Here is an 11,358-nt window from a genome sequence, read left to right as displayed (position 1 = left end):
CAATGTAACTGAAAGAACTTAATGTAAAAGGCTTTAAACACATATAGCATGATTACAACAATTGAGAGGCTCTACTCAGAGTCATGTACAGGAGCAGTACAGTACATCGGAAAACACTTCAGCCCTACAAGGCAAGGCAACTAACTGTCTCTGCCTCCTACAGCTTTCCAACAGGTGAAACAGAGAATTCCCTTTAATCCTACTATTAAAGGAAACTTCAGTAATGATCCATGGTCTGGGTTAGAGTGGTATGGGAAGCATTAAACACTGTGCTTCAAATCAATCTTGCTCTGAAGCCTGATCTAGGCAATGGCATTATAAAAGAATCCACTGAGTTCCAATATAGCCCATTAGAAAAGGCAGAGGCAGGTACAGGGCGCTTGGGAGGCTCAGTCGGTTAAGCATCTGACTTCAGCTCAGGTCATGATCTCTCTGTTAAGTGAGTTCGAGCCCCGCATCAGGCTCTGTGCTGACAGCTCGGAGCCTGGAGCCTATTTCAGATTCTAGGTCTCCTTCTCTCTCTCTGCCCCTCCACCACTTGTGCCGTGTGTGTGTGTGTGTGTGTGTGTGTGTGTGTGTGTGTGTGTGTTTCTCTCTCAAAAATAGACATTTAAAAAAAAAAAAGAAGAAAAAAAAAAAAAGAAAAGAAAAGGCAAAGTTTCTGGAGTTAATCAGCAAGGCCTGGGTTCAAATCCCAGCTCTGATGCTTGGTATCTTTCTGAGCTGGGGAAGCTACCCAAACCTTTTTTCCTACTTCTGTAAAAGAGGGGTAAGACTACCTAAAGAATTGTGTCTGAGTGAGATAATGATTATAAACTACTTAGGACAGACCCAAACACAGGACAAGTAGTCAATATCAGTGAAGACTTTCCCTTCCCCAAGAGTGCCAACAGGACAACTTTCCACCAATTCTCATAACAGGGCTGTATCTGTTGCTAGACTTCCCAATGTCAAGGGCACAATCACTGGAAGTTCTTAGTATCACCCAGCCCTGGGCTCTGCCTTCCAGCTGGGATACCTCGTTTATCATGTGGATTATCCTCCTGATTCACAAATGAAGATTGCCCAACCCCTTGGGTATAAGGCTACTTAGGTGACAGTACAGTGTATCTAACTATATAGTTTATTCTGCCCAATGTCCTTTCAATAATTATTGGGGGGAGGGCATTTAATACATAAAATCATGTTTGCAATTTGGTTATCTGGTTAGAACATGCTTAAAGTTTAAGATCGCAGGCACACTAAAGAGGAGAATAACTGGTTCAAAGCCCATAAACCCCAGGAGTTTAAAACTGCTTGGCTTCATGACAAAACAAAACTCAGAAAGGGCATGGCTAATTCAGCACAAAGTATCTTCTGCAATTACTGAAATAAAGCCTGCATACCCTGTGTCTAAGTATTTTCAAACAGATGAATTGTTGGGAAGAAGTCCTAAAACGTAACTAATTAACATGGACAACATAACTATAAGCCTATATGTGTTATTTCTCAATACTATTTTCTCTCTTAATTACTAACTAAAAGACACCCATAACTCTTAAGGCATATTTAAAACTGTTCTTGGAAGCATTTATATTATACTTTTGTGGTAAATTATTGTTTAGCCTCATAACATTTCTGAATCTACATACCAACATGATATATTATATAAAAAGTATCCAGAAATCTCAGAAACAAAAAATAAATATTCAAAATTGCAGACAACAATTAAGAGATCAGATCTGAGAATGAATGAAGCTTTATATAACACCTTAAATGTTCTGGTTTCTTATTAATGCATCTCTTGTTGATTTGAATGCACTCTAATCACATAACACCAGATCTTGCTAACTAATTGGGATTAACTTCTACATGTCAGTCTGTGTTTACTGCTTCCTTCACATAAAACTTTTAAAATAAAATTCATTCTGCTGTGCCAGTGGTTCTTATTCTCACAGGTGCAGCAGACTCTTTAAACAAAGATTTCCTAAGACTAAATTGATTTCATTTGCTTTAAATTTGAAGGCAAGGACACCTTTTTAATGTTTATTTATATTTTGAGAGAGAAAGAGAGAGAGAGAGAACCAGCAGAGACGGGCAGTGAGAGAGAGGGAGACACAGAATCTGAGGCAGGCTCCAGGGTCCAAGCTGTCAGCACAGAGTCCAGCAACGGGGCTTGAACTCACAAAATGTGAGATCATGACGTGATCTGAAGTCAGATGCTTAACTGACTGAGCCATCCAGGTGCCCCTGAAGGCAAGGACATTTAATGAGCAATACGATAATTCAGGATAACATTAGTATGACAATTCTCTCTAGGGAAATTAGAAGAGTCACAGCATGAACTCGGTAAACTCCTCAGAGAGCAAATTATATCCTGATAATTCCTAATGGTATTGTTATCAATGGGCTAATATACAAGCCAGTATTAGCTATATTTAACACCATTAATAAGGTTTTCATTATTATTGAAAATTTATCTCTTACTGGTGGTTTTCATATTACCAATTATTCAAATTAATAAATTACTTTATATTTTATATGAATATTATTGGATTTCTCTAAAATTTAAGAGTAACAAAACTTCAAAATCCCCTTCAATTTTGTTTAGCAATAAAGTTCATGCTAGGATCTTGAAGATGATGTTACTCATCACCAAATTACTCAAACTGGAGTAGCCTATTAATGATATTTAATATAATTCTTTCAAATACTATTTTCTACAAACTTTCTACAAACCTCATTGAAAACCAAAACAAAAAACAGCAAAACAACACACACAAAAATAGCACACGTGCTGGCAAAATCTAATGATTCAAAAATTATCGCCTGAAGATTTCTTGAACTATCTCAAGAGTAACCTATTCCTAAAGATACTAAGTGTTGGAGAGTTGTACCAGTTTGAACAATATACCATTAATCATTACAGCTGGCTTTTTATCAAAGGAGGAAATTCACTATAACAAAAGAAAAATGAGTGACCAAATATAACTAATTATCTAGTTAAACACTTAAAAGACCCTGGTATTTATATCATTTAATCATCATTTGTTATACTACCTAGCATAATAATTACTGTATCTAAATTATGTAACCAAAAATACTATCTTCCCCACCTTATCATGAGCAGAATAGTTAATTAATGACAAAGAGGCTCCCATCTCCCCACTCCTCCCATGAGCACCACCAGCCATACCTGGTAAAATAAAATATGGCAAGGAAAAGTCTCTCACTGAGAGAAACAGACAGAAAGTGAGATAGGGATAACAGGGGAGACAAATACATAATACAAAATAATACAAATACATAATACAAAACAATAAAAAGTAAACAAATACATGATAGTATCTAATATTTATTCTGCGTACTTAAGTACTATGCAGAGAAATACAATACAGTGATAAAATGGAAAATGAGTGGATGGTTATCTTAGATTGGGTAATTTAGGGATGATCTGACTGATGAAGTGACTTTACATTGAAGTCTGACTGATGAAGTAATTTACATTGAAATTAAAAGACCAGAAGGAAAGAGCAGAAAAAACAGCTGGAGAAAATGTCTTAAGAATGATCTTGGTGTGAAAAGGGAAAAAGCCAGTGTAGCTGGAATACAGAGAACAAGGGGCACAATGGTAAGGAAAGACGTTCAAGAGGTAAGCACTGACAAAATCACACAGTGCTCTGACAGCAGGGGTGAGGTGCTTGAGGTTTACGTGGGAAGCATGTGCTCTGATCCACTATACATTTTACAGAAATAACTCATAGTGCTTCATGGAGAAGGAATCAGAGAGGAAGGGAAGAAGTAAAGCTAGAGAGGAAGTAGGGAGGGTGGACATAGGTAATGGACTGGACCTGGGAGTTATAGTGAGATACAGACAGCAGATGGAATCAGGATATGATCTTGACGTACAAACGAATTGCTGGTGAACTGAATATGAGAAGTGAGGGACAGAAGGAAATCAAGAATAAAGCATACATTTTTGGCATGAGTGTGTAGATGGATCTTGATGCCATTTACTGGGATAAACAAGGTGAAAGGACAGGTAATTTGGGCAGAAGACAGGCAATAAAAATGTAATTAAGGATATAATGTGATATACAAACAAGCAATGAGTAAAGGAATGTGCAGGCCGAGTAATTATTGGCAGAAATTGCCACTGTCATAGTCATGGTCATCGTCATCACCGTCATCATCATCATAGTGCTACGTGCTAAGCACCATACTGAAAGAAAGCTCCAAATCAACTTTATGAAGTAAAATACATTATTCTTCTCATTTATTGATAAAAAGAGTAAGGTTTATAGATGTTAAGTAACTTGGTCTCCATCACATAGCTAGAAAGTAGGAGATCCAAGAATTCATTTCAATAACTGTCTTCAGAGCTCACGCTCTCAACCACCACACTAGAGAGCCAGTCGTTCTATTTCCTTCTAGCAACTCCACAGATAAATGCTGGTATTCCACAGGGTTCATTCTTGGTCCTCACTTCTCCCTTCATACATTCACTCTGGGCAATCGAATTCACTGTTCAATCTCTCCCATTTATTGATTCTGGAAGTTCGTGTTGAAGTGATTTCGGGTATCTCCCACACCCTCCATTGGACACCCTATCATAACTCTCTGAGAAACTCCTCCTCCATCCCCTTGTTCTCCCTTGATCTACATTCCCTTGATCTATACTTAATGAGATCCAGTCAAGAAAGAAAAAAAAAAATGATGCATAATTAAATTTATTCTATATAAATGTGGCTGATAAAAGAGGTACTTATCAAAATTTCTAAATATAAGAAATATTTGCTTTATGAATACTTACTGAGAAAGCTGTTTGAAACATAACCAGTCATATAAAAAAGTCATAATATTCACATAATAATGATACAAAGGAAGACAAAATATAAAGATATCCCAAATGTAAATACTATGACTGAATTTTAATTCCAGTGTACTTAACAATGTTATATTCCTTTCAGATGCACAATACGGTGGTTCAACGATTTCATATATTACTCGCTTATCAAGTTCAGTGTACTCTTAATCCCTTTCACCTATTCTACCCATCCCCCACCTGCCCTCCTCTCTGATAACCATCTGTTCTCCATAGTTAAGAGTCTGCTTTTTGGTTTGTCTCTTTTTTTCCCCTTTGTTCATTTGTTTTGTTTCTTAAAAACCACATGAGTGAAATCATTTTTTTGTTGGTTGTTTCTGTTGCTTGCAGGTTTTTATTTTGATACAGTCCCAATAGTTTATTTTTGCTTTTGTTTCCCTAGTCTCAGGAGACATATCTAGAAAAATGTTGCTACACAACTTACTGTCTATGGCCTCTTCTAGGATTTTAATAGCTTCAGGTCTCACATTTAGGCCCTTAATCCATTTTGACTTTATTTTTATGTATGGTGTAAGAAAATTGAACAGTTTCATTCTTCTGTATGATGCTGTCCAGTTTTCTCAGCACCATTTGTTGAAGACACTGTCTATTTTCAATTGCATGTTCTTGCCTCCATTGTTGAAGATCAACTGACCATATAACTGGAGAGTTATTTCTGGGTTTTCTATTCTTTTCCATTGATCCATGTGTCTATTTTTGTGCCCGTACCATACTGTTTTGATTACTACATACTTGTAATATGATTTGAAGTCTGGAACAGTAATGCTGCCAGTTTTGTTTTTCTTTTTTCAAGATTTCTTTGGGTATTCAAGGTCTTTTGTGGTTCATACAAATTTTAGGATTGTTTGTGAAAACTTCTGTGAAAAATGCTATTGGTATTTTGATAGAGATTACATTAAGTCTGTAGATGTAGTATAAATATTTAAAAAAATATTTGTTCTTCCAATCCATGAACATGGAATGCTTTTCCATTTCTTGGTGTCATCTTCAATTTCTTTCATCTATGTTTAATACTTTCACAGTACAGGTCATTCACCTCTTTGGTTAAGATTATTCATATGTACTTTATCATTTTTAGTGCAACTGTAAATGGGATTGTTTTCTTAATTTCTTTTCTGCCGCCTCATTATTAGTGTACAGAAATGCAATGGATTTCTGCACATAATTTTGTATCCTGAGAGCTTACTGAATTCATTTATCAGTTCTAAGAGTTTTTTGGTGGAATCTTTAAAGTTTACTATATATAATATCATGCCGTCTGTATATGGTAAGCTTTACTTCTTACCAATTTGGGTGGCCTTCATTCTTTTCTCGTCTGACTGCTGAGCTATGACTTCAAGGACTGTTGAATAAAAGTGGTGGGAGTGTTGTCTTGTTCCCAACCTATGGGAAAAAGCTCTCTTTTTCACCAACGAGCATGATGTTCACTGTGGGTTTTTCATATAAGGCCTTTATTAAAGGTCTATCTGGTTTCCCTATAAATCTGCTTCGTTGAGGTTTTTTATCATGAATGGATGTTGTACCTTGTCAAATGCTTTGTCTACATCTATTGAAATCATTAGTTTTTAAACTTTCTCTTATTGATGGGATGTGTCACATTGATTGATTTGCAAATACTGAACCACCCTTCCATCCTAGGTATAAATCCACTCGATGGTGGTGAATTATTTTTTTAATGTATTGTTGGATTTCGGTTTCTAATATGTTGTTGAAGAATTCTGCATTTATGTTTATCAGAATATTGACCTATAGTTCTGTTTTTTTTGTTGTGTCCTTATGTGGTTTTAGAATCAGGGTAATGCTGGCCTCATAGAATAAATTTGGAAGTTTTCCTTTCCCTTCTACTTTTTTGGAATAGTTTGAGAAGAATAGGTATTAACTCTTCTTTAAATGTTTGGTAGAATTCACCAGTGAAGCTGTTTGGTCCTGGGCTTTGTTTGTTGGGAGTTTTCAATTATTGATTCAATTTCTTTGCTAGCAATCGATCTGCTTAAATTTTCTATTTCTTCCTGTTTCCTGTTTTGGTAGGTTATAAGTTCTAGGAATTTATCGATTTCTTCTAGATTGTGCGGTTTGTTGGCATAGAATTTTTCATAATATTCTCTTACAATCCTTTGTATTTGAGTGTTGTCAGTTGTTACTTCTCCCTTCCATTTCTCATTGAGTCCTCTCTTGCTGTTGTTTTTTATTTTTTGAGGAGTCTGGCTTGAGGTTTATCAATTTTGTTGATCATTTCAAGAACTGGCTCTGATGGTTTCATTGATCTGTTCTACTGTTTTTTTTTTGGTTGTTTGTTTTAGTTTCTATATCATTTATAACTGCTTTATCTTTATTACTTCCTTCCTTTTACTGGATTTGGGTTTTGCTTATTCTTCTTTTTCTAGATCCTTTAGGTGTAAGGTTATTTATCTAAAATTTTTCTTGCCTTCTGAAGTAACCCTGTAATGGTATAAACTTGCCTCTGTTAACAACCACTTTTGCTGCATCCCAAACTTTTTGGACTGTTGTGTTTTCATTTTCATTTGTCTCCACGTATTTTTTTATTTCCTCCTTGATTTCTCAGTTGACCCATTCAGTTGTTAGTAGCATGTTATTTAACCTCCATGTATTTCTGCTCTTTCCAGATTTTTTCTTCTGATTGATTTCTAGTTTCATTGAACTGTGGTCAGAAAAGATGAATGGTATGGGGTGCCTGGGTGGCTCAGTCAGTTAAGTGTTCAACTTCAGCTCATGTCATGATCTCATGGGTTCATGAGCTCAAGCCCCACATCGGGTTCTGTACTGACAGCTCAGAGCCTGAAGCCTGCTTCAGATTCTGTGTCTCCGTCTCTCTTTACCCTTCCCCTGCTCGTGCTCGCTCTCTCTCTCTCTCAAAAATAAACATTAAAAATTTTTTTAAAAAAGATACATGGTATAACTTCAATCTTTTTTTAAATTGTTGAGACTTCTTTTGTGACCTAATATGTGATCTATTCTTAAGAATGTTCCAAATAGATTTGAAAAGAATGTGTATTCAGCTCTTTCAGGAGAATGTTCTGAATATATCTATTAAATACATCTGGACCAGTGTGTCAAAGCCACTCTTTCCTTATTGATTTTCTATTTAGATGATCTGTCCATTTATGTAAGTGGTGTGTAAAAGTCCCCTACTATTATTGTATTACTATCAATTAGTTCCTTTATGTTTGTTATTAACTATCTTATCTATTTGGGTGTTCTCTTGTTGGGGGCATAAATGTTTACAATTGTTACATCTTTTTGTGATTGTCCTCTTAATGATTATATGACTGTCCTTCTTCATCTCTTGTTATAGTCTTTGTTTTAAAGTCAATTTATCTAATGTATTTCTACCCAGCTTTCCTTTCACATCAATGTGCATGATAAATGTTTCTCCATCCCCTCATTTTCAATTTGCATGTGTCTTTAAGTCTGAAGTGAATCTCTTGTAAGGAGCATATAAATGGGTCTTATGTTGTTTTTTTGTTTGTTTGTTTTATCCATTCCATCACCCTGTGTCTTTTGATTAAAGCACTTAGTCCATTTACATTCAAAGTAATTATTGACAGAAGATATTTGTTGTCATTTTGTTCTTTGTTTTTTGTTTGTGTGTGTGTGTGTGTGTGTGCGTGCGTGTGCGTGTTATCTTCTCTGTTCCTTTCTTCCCTTCCTCTCTTCTAGTAGTGCAGTTAAGATGGCTTTCTTTAGTGATATACTTGGATTCCTTTCTCTATTTTTTCCATATCTACTACTGGTTTTTGATCTGCGGTTACCATTCAGTTATGTATATAACATCTTGTGCATAAGAAGCCTATCTTAAGATGACAGTCAAGGGGTGCCTGGGTGGCGCAGTCGGTTAAGCGTCCGACTTCAGCCAGGTCATGATCTCGCAGTCCGTGGGTTCGAGCCCCGCGTCGGGCTCTGGGCTGATGGCTCAGAGCCTGGAGCCTGTTTCCGATTCTGTGTCTCCCTCTCTCTCTGCCCCTCCCCCGTTCATGCTCTGTCTCTCTCTGTCCCAAAAATAAATAAAAAACGTTGAAAAAAATTAAAAAAAAAAAAAGATGACAGTCACTTAAGTTTGAAGCCATTCTTTATGTCTCTCCTCCCCATGTTTTAGGCATATGGGGTCATACTTTACTTTTATTTTGTGAGTCCCTTGACTAACTTTTACAGATAAACTTATTTCTACTGGTTTTGTGCTGCCTATTTTTCTTACTCTTACATAAGGTCTTTCCTTTCCACTCAGACTCCCCTTTAATATTTCTGGTAGGGCTGGATTGGTGGTCATGAACTCCTCTAACTTTTGTTTGCCTGGGAACTTTGTATCTCTCCTTCTATTCTAAATGACATCTCTGTGCCTCCTGGATCTGAATTTCTGTTTCCTTCTCCTAATTTGGGAAGTTTTCAGCTATTATTTCTTCAAATACATTTTCTGCCCCCTTTTCTCTCTCTTCTTTTTTCTGGGATCCCTATAATATGAATGTTATCATGCTTGAATTAGTCACTGAGTTCCCCAAGTCTATTCTCATTTTGCGTAATAATTATTCTCTCACTTGCTAGCTTGATTACTTTCCATTACTCTGTCCTCCAGGTGGCTGAATCATTCTTCTGATTCTTCCAGCCTGTTATGTACTCCATCTAGTATATTTTTAATTTCAATTATTGTGTTCTTCATCTCTGACTGGTTCTTTTTTATATCTGTATTAAAGATCTCACTGATGTTTTCCACTCTTTTCTCAAGTCAGTGAGTAGCTTTATGATCATTATCTCAAATTCTCTATCAGGCACATTACTTATCTCCATTTTACTTAGGTCTCTTGCTGTGATTTTGTCCTGTTCTTTCATTTGGGACATATTCCTCTGTCACTTGATTTTGCCTAAACTTTTGTGTCCGTTTCTGTGTTTTAGGAACGTTAGCTGTGTCTCTTACACTTCATCCTACACTTCATCTTGAAGACTAGGTACTTGAGGTACCTAGAAAAATATCAAGAGTCATGGTGATTAGGATCCAACTAGCCAGGAAATGCACGAGGAGCTTTCTCCATAAAAGCTAAAGAATCACTGGCTTGGAGTCAGACAACCCTGGGTCAGTTCATTAGTCTGAGCCTCAGTCCCTTACTTGTAGTGTGTGAAAAACAACGTTTTGTATGTTATCTGTCAGAAATAAATGAAGCAGTGTATTCAAAAGACTTAGCACACAGTAGGTGCATTTTAAGAACTCACTAATCGGTAGATACCAACAGTAGAAGCCATACCAGCACCCCGGACAAAAGTGGGATGAAGGTGGTAAGACAGCAAGCTGGGTGGTCAGGTTTTCAATCATGTGAGAGGTAATGTCCTCATCACCTGCTCTCCTGAGAAAAAGGTAAGAGCTATCAGAAAGGTGACAATCCTTTAGACAGGGAGCAGAAGCCTCAGTACAGCAGGCTTCACCCTTTCCTACCCCCAAGAAAAAGGAGTAGTGATCAGAAAGAGGTACTGTGGATGGAGAAGGCTGCTGTTGCTACCTCCTAATCATTATGGTATGGTTATTAGAGAACAAGTAGCCTCCACGTGAGAGGGTGACAGGGGAAGCAGTGTCCATGGGGGAAAGAGATAACGCTCCAGTTAAAATAAGGAGATGAAAAAAAAAGCGTTCAGTAAGAAATGAGGGGTGTAGGCGGTTACTTGTACAATGAAAGAGAAATTCTGTAGATATTTGTATATTTTAATATTCATATTCAAAAAGGTGGCGCTTAAAAAGAGAACTGATTGATTTGACACCAAGTTTATATTCTTTCAACAAACATTTACTTAATGTCGACTATGCACTCTGGGTACCATTCTGGAGACTAGGGATAAAGTTTATACTCTAAGAAAACAACGGGAACGAACAAAATAAAAAGCAGTAAGGTTATAAATTCTACGGAGAAAAATATGGCAGTGAAGGCATACTGGGTTGGCGTGAAATTTCAATTTTCATTGAATGATCAAAGAAGGTGATATTCAAATATGTACTTGAAGAAGATGAATGAACGAGCTGATGAGAAACTACCAGAAGGTTTTAAACGGACAGGATTTGACTACAATGTTATATTTTATATTTAAATTTTGTATACTTTTGTAATGGCTTCTGTGTTGAGAGTACAGTGAAAGGAGGCAAGGGCAGAAGCAGAGACCAACTGGGAAGCCATTCACAATAAGGTCTGTGAAAAATTAACTTTGACCAGAGTGGTGACATAGGGTAAGAAGTATTCCGGTTCTAAATATATTTAAAGCCTATGGGATTAGATAGAAGACAAGGCATTGGAGGGAGCCAGGAATGTCCCTAAAAGCTTTAGCCTAGCAACTGAAAGGATGGACTTGCCACTAATTGTGACAGAGAAGACTGTAGAGAACAGTTTTAGGAGGAATATTTGGAGTTCAGATTCAGACATGAATTCAGACATGCAAATTTGATGTCAAGTATGCAAGCGGATACAAGAGTTTGGAATTCAGGACAGAGGTCTGGGTTGAGA

General features: G+C 36.7%; 1 protein-coding gene across 2 annotated transcripts in view; it reads right to left on the bottom strand.

The window, feature by feature from the left end:
* Positions 1-11,358, bottom strand: part of NEK7 (NIMA related kinase 7) — a 158,698-nt gene that overhangs the window by 78,921 nt on the left and 68,419 nt on the right. The window lies entirely within an intron of this gene.

Source organism: Felis catus, chromosome F1 (assembly GCF_018350175.1).
Source record: "Felis catus isolate Fca126 chromosome F1, F.catus_Fca126_mat1.0, whole genome shotgun sequence".
NCBI lineage: Eukaryota > Metazoa > Chordata > Mammalia > Carnivora > Felidae > Felis > Felis catus.
The sequence above is the reverse complement of the archived record's forward strand: the minus strand, read 5'-3'. Positions and strand labels throughout refer to the sequence as shown.